The sequence below is a fragment of the Adiantum capillus-veneris genome, chromosome 7, assembly GCF_014529385.1.
Source record: "Adiantum capillus-veneris isolate H3 chromosome 7, ASM1452938v2, whole genome shotgun sequence".
In the NCBI taxonomy this organism is placed as follows: domain Eukaryota; kingdom Viridiplantae; phylum Streptophyta; class Polypodiopsida; order Polypodiales; family Pteridaceae; genus Adiantum; species Adiantum capillus-veneris.
This window is the reverse complement of record NC_140937.1, coordinates 96,537,436-96,546,114: the sequence shown is the minus strand read 5'-3', so window position 1 is coordinate 96,546,114 and position 8,679 is coordinate 96,537,436. Positions and strand designations below refer to the sequence as shown.

General features: G+C 37.2%; 1 pseudogene; it reads right to left on the bottom strand.

The window, feature by feature from the left end:
* Positions 1-1,319: 1,319 nt before the first annotated feature.
* On the bottom strand, positions 1,320-4,510 carry LOC147454268 (uncharacterized; annotated as a pseudogene).
* Between the last annotated feature and the right edge of the window lie 4,169 nt (positions 4,511-8,679).

The following is an 8,679-nucleotide window of genomic DNA, read 5'->3' as shown; positions in this document are numbered from 1 at the left end:
CCTATCTCGCCACTCTAGGTCATCACACCTTTCAATGACTAAACGGATTTGAATAGCCACGAAACTTTAAGGGAAGCTATATTAGGTATAAGGGGACCCGTCTACAAAGTCTAGTTGCAATCTGAAAAAGTAACAAAATCACGATCCATCATGTATTACGTCAACAAAACTACAATCGAACAACCCAAATAGGTCGCCCTAAGGTCTGGTAGCACTCCCCTCTGGTCAAAATGTCAGAAAACAGTGTTTTAAGCACTCAAAATTAAAGATTAGGCTTGCATATGCGTAGTCACAAACCACAACAGAACCTGAAATGCTTACATTTGATTGAAAGAGCAAGAAAAGAGGAACAAAATGCAAGTTTCAGAATTAAAATTGGATTACCCAATCATGAGAAAAATTGATTACAAATTTGAGTTGCTTGGCCGCTTGAGCGTACGTACACAGAGCTTTCTTTTCTCCAAAAGATGAGCCTCCTTTTCATACTTCGGTTATTGTCTTTTATACCTACGGCTTTCTAAATGGCCAAGGGCCATGCTTACATGGAATTACTACTCATAGAATAGACATACTACTCTGGAATCATGATTTACACAAAGTATAGCTATAGTAGCTTGGAAAAATAACAGAGTATAAATTGTCCGACTAGATGGGTGCCTGTGTGCTAGAATGGCCAAACACTCCCCCTTCCTAGCTCGTGTTGTTCCTTGAGAGGACCATTTGCAATCTTATCATTGGGCATGTCGTCAAGTTTGTCTTTAAAGATGGTCTTTGGCTTTGAAACTACTTTGTAGTTGATGACACTCCCCCCTTCCTTGAGTGATTTATATCTGATAGGTTTTGGTTGATAGTGAGTTGGGGGCTTCTATTATTGAGGCAATTTTGCATTTTTGCATTCTCCTTTTCTTTTGCTAGTGAAGATGGCTATTGGTGTTTCCTGCTTTTTTGGGAATTGAGCGTCTTTGGGTCATTGAATGCATGATGGATCTTGCCCTCGGGTTCCACGACAATGCGAGTCCTCTTGCGATATTTCACCAACTTTGAAGCACTGTGCGAGCTTCTCTCTCTTGCTAAATTTGTCGCTGATTGTCTTTTTTTTTGCATGCCCTTCTTTGAATTGTCACTATTCAATGGAGCTTTGTTGTTGTCTTTGAAGATAAGAGTTGCTCTCGACAAGCATGTGGAGACCTATAGTCGGGCCTTAAATTGACTCCCCACTAGCCAAAGGTAGGGTCATCATGTGTCTATCCATTGAGATTCATATGAAGCTTCCCACAAAGATCTAAGCTTCCCTAAAATTTTCAATTATTGCAAACAATCTAGTTATCGAACAACAAGTAATCTTGCTGATACCATTTAAGCAAAACTAGCCAACGAAACTCATACAATTTAGATATGGAAGATAACCTAATTACGACATACAATTTAGTTATCAAAAATCATCACACGTGTATTCAAGTATCAATTTTGAGGCTTAAACTTACCTCTCTTCGCAATTTGGTGCTGTATCAAAACAAGAACTCCTTGGCTAACACCATTGATCTTCTCATATGTTCTGCAAACCTACACAAAAACACCCAATTAGTGAGTAGCATTATGTGGTCATATTGGTTGTGGACGAAACAAATTGCTGACATGCAATCTTAGATACTTGCAACTAAAAGAGCGAGTTGTTTGGATTACTTGTTGTCACATATATTTGGCACTTGAGAGTACCCAAGATCTTTTATAAGAGAGCAACCTAACAAGTAAAAACTTTTACATCTCAAACAACTACACATTGTCGTAACAAGCTTACAAAATTAAATGTATCTCAAAAGTTCCAAAACGAAAAGAGCAACAACCAGAAGTTACCTCATTACACAACGATTGACACCAAACCTGAAATTACTAAAATCTGATAATGTAAAGAGCCTGCTTGGAAAAGAGCACTTTGTTGAATTCTCATTTAAAAAACGTGAACGAGCACACTATCTCATAAGTCATGAAATACTAAATGCTTGGCTGAAAAATTCCACGTAGAAATGCACAAAATACCAAACGCACTACCTTCTAACATGACTCAAAATTGGTCCTGCATAAAAAAGCATAATTAAACATAAATCTAGCACATGCTGCTGATCAATGACAAGTTATGCCGAAAACTTGCATTCTCTACAACAAGTTGATACACACCATCTCACTTGATCCATAGCTGTAAAAAGTAAACAATAGCACTAGTTAGAGCTATGCAATACATAAGATCCAAATCATTCCATCCGTAATCCTTGAAAATTAGTTTTCAACCAGATAGATCAGTATTGCAATGCAAGCATCAACAAGTTGTCTATGCATCTGTTTCTTTTCGACATTCTTGAGCTCCCAAATTTTATACACAGACATCCAATCAATATCATCTTTCTTTGGAACTATCAAGGAAATACACATAAGCATCTCAAGTGTATCCACCTTTAGGCATTAATGAGTACAGGTTTTTATAGAATTTTTCTTTAAGAAACCTCTTTCACAAGATACATATGACACTGGAAGGAAAGAATCAACTGCCACAACTTTAGTAAGTTTGGATAAGTACGTTGCCAATGAGCATTAGATGCAAAAAGCTACCATGCATCCTTCATAGACATTGTCTCACATGCATAATACAACGTATCTGTGAAAGACAAAACTTCATCTCTACATCCTTGCGCATCCACAAGGGAGCCTCCCAGCTTCTCCAACAGTCTACTCAACCATTCATTTACTTTCTTCTCTGGCTCCATTGAGGACTTGGAGCTCTTAGCATCCTTTGCATAAAATTGTGGAGAAAACAATTTCGTAGCATTCAAGAAAAATACATAAGGAAATCGATCATTAACACAATCAATTACTTTCTGGACAAAATTCCTTGCAAGCTGCTTACATGTGTCTACATCACCACCTTCAGGATCAATATAGTTACCTTCTTTATCTTTGCCAGGTATTCTCTCATATGCCAAAGTATGCACATACTCCACCCCCATTTCATTTACATACATCCATGTCCCATTTGCACTGTCTGACATAAACTTGTTCAAAAATTTTGTACCTTTTGCAAAATTATCCGCAAAGAACTTTCGTCTCTGCGAGGACAAAGTGATCTCAATATATGCACTTATGGAAGCTATGTCAACATCACCTTCTTGAAAATGTTTGCTAAGCACATTCAAATCATGAAGTACATCAGCAAGCAAATGAATGACAAATAGAACCTTGTATATGCATAACTTTTTATACCAAGGAGGGGCTCCCTCTTTCCAAAAAGTAAGAACTCCTGGCATCAATGCAGCCAATCTCTCCATAACATTTCCATGAGAAGGCCATCTAACATCATGAATCTGTAAGACTTCAAGAACATGTAAGTTCATCTCTTTCAAAAGATTCTGAAATCCTGTATGTCGTAAACTGGAACCATGAATCCAAGAGTAAATCTTATTTGCAACTTATCAATATAAGACAAACAAGGAAAACACTTCGATGCATCAAGAATAGCCAATGCTTCTCTATGTGCAATGTCGTGTGTGCTGACAAGATGAGGGATGTCTCTTCTCAATTTTGCCACTAAACCATCATGACACCCAAGTATTGAGCTATCATTATCAGTTGCAATACCTACCATGTGATGTATATCAAGACCCAACTCATGTAGCACTTTCTTAAGTGCATCATACTTTGTTTGGGCTGAACCATCTGCAACAATAACCGGCCTTGCAAACTGTGTTTTACAAACACCCAAGCCAGCACATGACAAAAAAGAAATGTAAACAATGAGATGTTTCTCTAAACCTCTGTCCGTGGATTCATCAATCATCAATGAGAAGAAAGGACTTTGCTTCACTTCACCTAATTGCATGTTTTATAAATAATCAGAAATGCAAGAAGAAAAGTCTTTTCCTGCCATGACATTGGTATATGAAGAATAATCATTTCTGATAGGCATGGTTTGCACATCTAGAGCATATGCTAAGTCACATACTTTTTTGTACTTCTTGCATGCAAGGTATTCTTTGGCAACAAAATACATCAACTTCATGCAAGTCATGACTCTTTTTTGTACTTTGCTACTCAAGACTTCCATATGCTCTTTGATTTGAATACCTCCCTCATTAAGCACTTTCAATGTTGCAAATCTGTGCTCGGGGGATCTTTTGTGCTTGCAAATAGCACCTATCTGAATTGTTTTGCAGCCCTTTCCTTTTCCCCATGGCCCTTTCTGCTTGTATTTCTCACACCAAATGCATTTCATAAATTCCTTATCTTCAATGACAAGACGTTTCAAAAATTTGACTTTATGCAACCATCCATCTCCAAACTTCCGAACTTTCTTTTTCTTACTAGTGTTTGGTGCATTTGTTTCCACATTACTAGAGGTTGGATTAGCAGATGGCATACCATGTAGCTCCATGTCATCTTGGAATGCATTCCCAGGGTCCTCCATATCAATGTCCTCGTCATGCCCTTCGCAAATTCTTGAGGAGCCAAAAATCTCCAGCATAACTTAACTATTAGACCCCATGTCTTGTACATTTCTTTCTTGTCTCTTATTGTTGCCATAAGAGTCAAACAAAGTTCATTGCTTTAGCTAACATAAGTTAAAACAAAGCATGTTTAAGCATTATAGCATACATGAAAACAATGGCTATATGGAGAAAATATTCATACACCACAAGAATACCTTGGATGAGCTTGAAGGTACTTGATGCCCATGTGAAACAAGCACACCAAATGCTTCCATGTGTGAGTTTTCTTGGATTATCTTCAAATAAAAAGAATAAGCTTATCTCCTCTCTCTCTCTCTCTCTCTCTCTCTCTCTCTCTCTCTCTCTCAAAAAAAATAAAAATCAAGCAAATCTTGTTTTTTGTTTTGGTCCTTAAAAGGTTGGAGTTTTAATGTTTAATTTACTTTGGAGTTCATAACAAAGCTCCACTTCTTTCAATAGGAATGATATGAAAGCAATAAGATACACACATCTTTTTTTAATCCTCAACAGTCATGCTTATGTTTTGGCTTTTGAAAGTTTTCTTATCTTATGCACTTTTCACAGTTTCATGTTCTTAAGATATATCTACTTCATTCCAATAGGATGCATATAAAAGCAATAACATATAAAGGATTAAAACAAGTACTGACATTGGAATTTTATATTTATTTGGTTCTTATCATAACACAACTTATCTTTTGGTCTTCAAAAGTCTTGAGTTTGCTTATTTGACTCAATATCAATGTGCATGTACTTACCAAGAAGTCTACCTCATTTAAATAAGAAAAACAGGGAATCAAGTATTATGGGATGCCGAGAACATCATAACTATTTTCCTTCTCACATCTATTTTAAGACACCAAATGCACCAGGTTCAAAGCGTGAAAATAGAATGAGCATGCACCTGCTATATTACTCCTTGGCTCCCTCACACATATGTACTCAATGCTTGCCGATTTGCTCTCGTAAGGCGCATCGCACCTCTGGCGAAGGCTTTTAGGCACACCGTTCACGCACCAATACAACACACATAGCAAGACACGCAGTCGACCTTTGGATTGGAGGTTTGAAGAGCTAGGCTATTGTAGGAAACGCGTGAGTTGTGAGGTTCAAAGGAGAATAGGATATTTTGAGTTAGAAATTATTTTCTTTCACACTAAAAGATTAGATGCCGGTGGGCCTTGGCCCTCTACAAAAAAAACATCTGCTTTACAAACGTAAAATCAACCCTCTACTTTCTCAAACTTAAAATTGACCCTTGGAGTTGGATGTTTACTCTCTCAAAGCTATTAACAAGTTAGCAACATATAAATGTGTGTGTGTACATACTTGGGACGCCTAGGGTATATACTCGGACCTTCCTTTGAAGCTTTGCAAGAATCCAAGGGCTTCGAAATGAAGTCTAGACTCCTAAATGAAAGCGTCAAATGAAACCTCATATCATTGGGGAAGCCCAACTAGGCTCAATTTTAAGGCCTGCCTGTAGTTGTCGCTTTGATTCTTCGACGAATGATATGGGTAGCGATTTCCTTATTGCGAGTATGTGATGTAAAAGAAATTTATACAAGAGGATAGTGATGAGTGTTTTGAATTAGGGTCTAAAACCTAGATGACCAAAGGGAAAAAAACCCGATGGCAAAAAAGTACCTTTGGTATACGCTCTTATTGGAGTTGAGCAGTTGGACTGTAAGTACCTATTCATGTAACGTGAGTGCTTGGAGAAACAAAGGAAGAGTGTCTAATGCAAATATCAATTATGAGACACTCTATATGCGTACGAGAAATTTGTCAAAACAAAAGCATGCACTGTGCTCCGAAAGTTCACTATGTGTAAAACTACCATATCACGTGCGTTCAAGAAATGTTTGTAAAACCCCTTATCTGTGAATTTTGTTAGGAATATAATATACCCTTTTCTTTTAAAATCTCTAAGTTTTTTTCAAATTTGAAAAAACAATGCCCTTCTATATATATATTTCTGTAAGTTTCAAGAACGTTAAATACCCTTCTGTTGAACTCACGTGATAGGTTACATTTTTATTAGGTGACCTCCCTGAGGCAGTGTGAAAGATGGAGTTGATGGGTGCTTCAAGGAACAAATGTAGCACATGTGACATTAAAGGATGTCGCAATAGATTCCACATAGGGTTTTCAGTGTAGAAGCTTCTCGACTCATACCTCAATGTGCTCAGTGCATGAGTGTCTTTTGGACCTTCTCCTTCACTTCACCAGATTTAAAATACATAGGCTTCAACTCCTATACCATCATGAGTGACACAACATAAATATGCTCAACTCTTCCAGCTTGAGTAGTACCTAAAATAACTAAGACTCTTAGACCAGACATAATATTACTTGAAGCTTTAGGACTAAAGCCTCGCTCATTTAGTGGCTTCGCTATCCGACTCTGACTCTTATGCTATGTATTTTTAATGGCGACTTGGATGTACGTGCTCAAGCCCAGAAACCCAATTCCATAGGTTCTTAAGATTTATGTCTCTTCCATTGTTTTGGTGTTTGGATGCCACCATTTTGTCTAGTAGGTTGGCATACTTCTGCTCTTGATTCATTTGTTGTATATTGACTCTGTTTTGTGAAACAGGTTCTACGATTGTAGTAGGGACTGATGGAGCATTTGCTTTATCTGCCATGAGAAGCGGTTGTAGTAGATGTTTGTGGGTTCTTTGTGATTGAGTTTCCAATAGCAATTTTGAAACCCACCTTGTTTTTATTCTCGATGTGACCATCTTTTGCATTTGCCTCTTTTGATCTATTACTTGATGGACACTATACTTTGGTATCCATATCTAACTATTTCCATTGTAAAAGCCTTGCTTTTGTAGTAGAAGACGATGTGTCCTTCTAGAAAGTTGTGTTGTGATTGGTTTCTGTTGGCTCTTGGTTGTGATTGCTTGCCTTTGGGTGGAGCCTTGTGCTACATGAGTGATCTTAGTTGTTCCAGGTTGAGCTACTACTTTTGGTAACCATATTTGAGATTTACCTTCATAAAATCCTTGTACTTCAAGTAGCTTGGATGGAATCATCCGTTGATTCACATGTCTTTGTTGGGTAGCTTGGTAGACGTTTGACTTTGGTATCCATAGTGTCACATTACTTGTTTCTTTGAAGATCTTTTCTTTTGCTTTTGTGGTTGATGTTTTTCTGGATTGAGGTGTTTTTCTTCAGTTGATAGCTCGACTTTCTCTTTGTACAACTTTTCTTTTGAGGTGATTAGATACATGCTATTACCTTAGGCTTAACATTAGTGCTTCTTTGAAAGTAGCCTTGAGTAGTGATTTACTCATTTGATGCTACCCACCCTATTACCTTTGGTTGCTGAGGTTGAACTTGTGATTGGTGTATCCAAACTGGATCTTTGATCTGTGATGTGCTCTTTGTATACTAACACTTGATTGATTCTTTTTGCTTTTTCTAGAGGCTTTGTTGTGATGGAAACTTTGGTCGATAAAACTTTTTGCTTAGGTTTTAATTAATTTTTTGATGGTTTGGCTTTTGATGTAGGCTGTGTAGGAAGTTTGATGAAGACTCGTTGAAGGTAAAGTTGACTTGCGAGGTAGATCTGCTTTAGTGTCTGCTTTATCTCTACCTTTCTTTGCTATGGTTGGTTGTTTCTTTTTTACATGGACTTGAGATGCTTTTGGGGCTTTTATCGTTGTTGTTTTTTGCAATTTTTGCAATTTTTGACTATCTTCTGATTTAAGCCCCTTTTCATTACTTTTCTCAACTCTTTTTGCAAATTTGACTTCGGGAATATATTTCTATATATCTTTGCTACTCACTATTCAATTTTCAATCAAAATGTCAAATGAGGTACATGGATCACGATCCCTATTTAACCTCCCTTTGACATGAAATCTGATGAGATTTTAGTCTATGCTATTTGGAAGCTACTCCCAAAATCTTTTTGGATTTGAATAAGAAAACGTTAAAATCTCCCAAATTTTGGTCAGCCACTAACTTTGAGTAATTTCTCACAATTTTCTTCTTTTGAGTGTGTTTTTAACCATAATTTGATCCCAAACTTTGGTTTCAATCAAATGAAGCCAATATCTATCAACTGATCTCTGTTATGCCCAATTCTGTCTCAAGGGTTTTGATGAGTTTGTTGAGGCCCTTGATCACTAACTTTTTGGTTTTGGATCAAATTTGAGGTCTCTGCCAT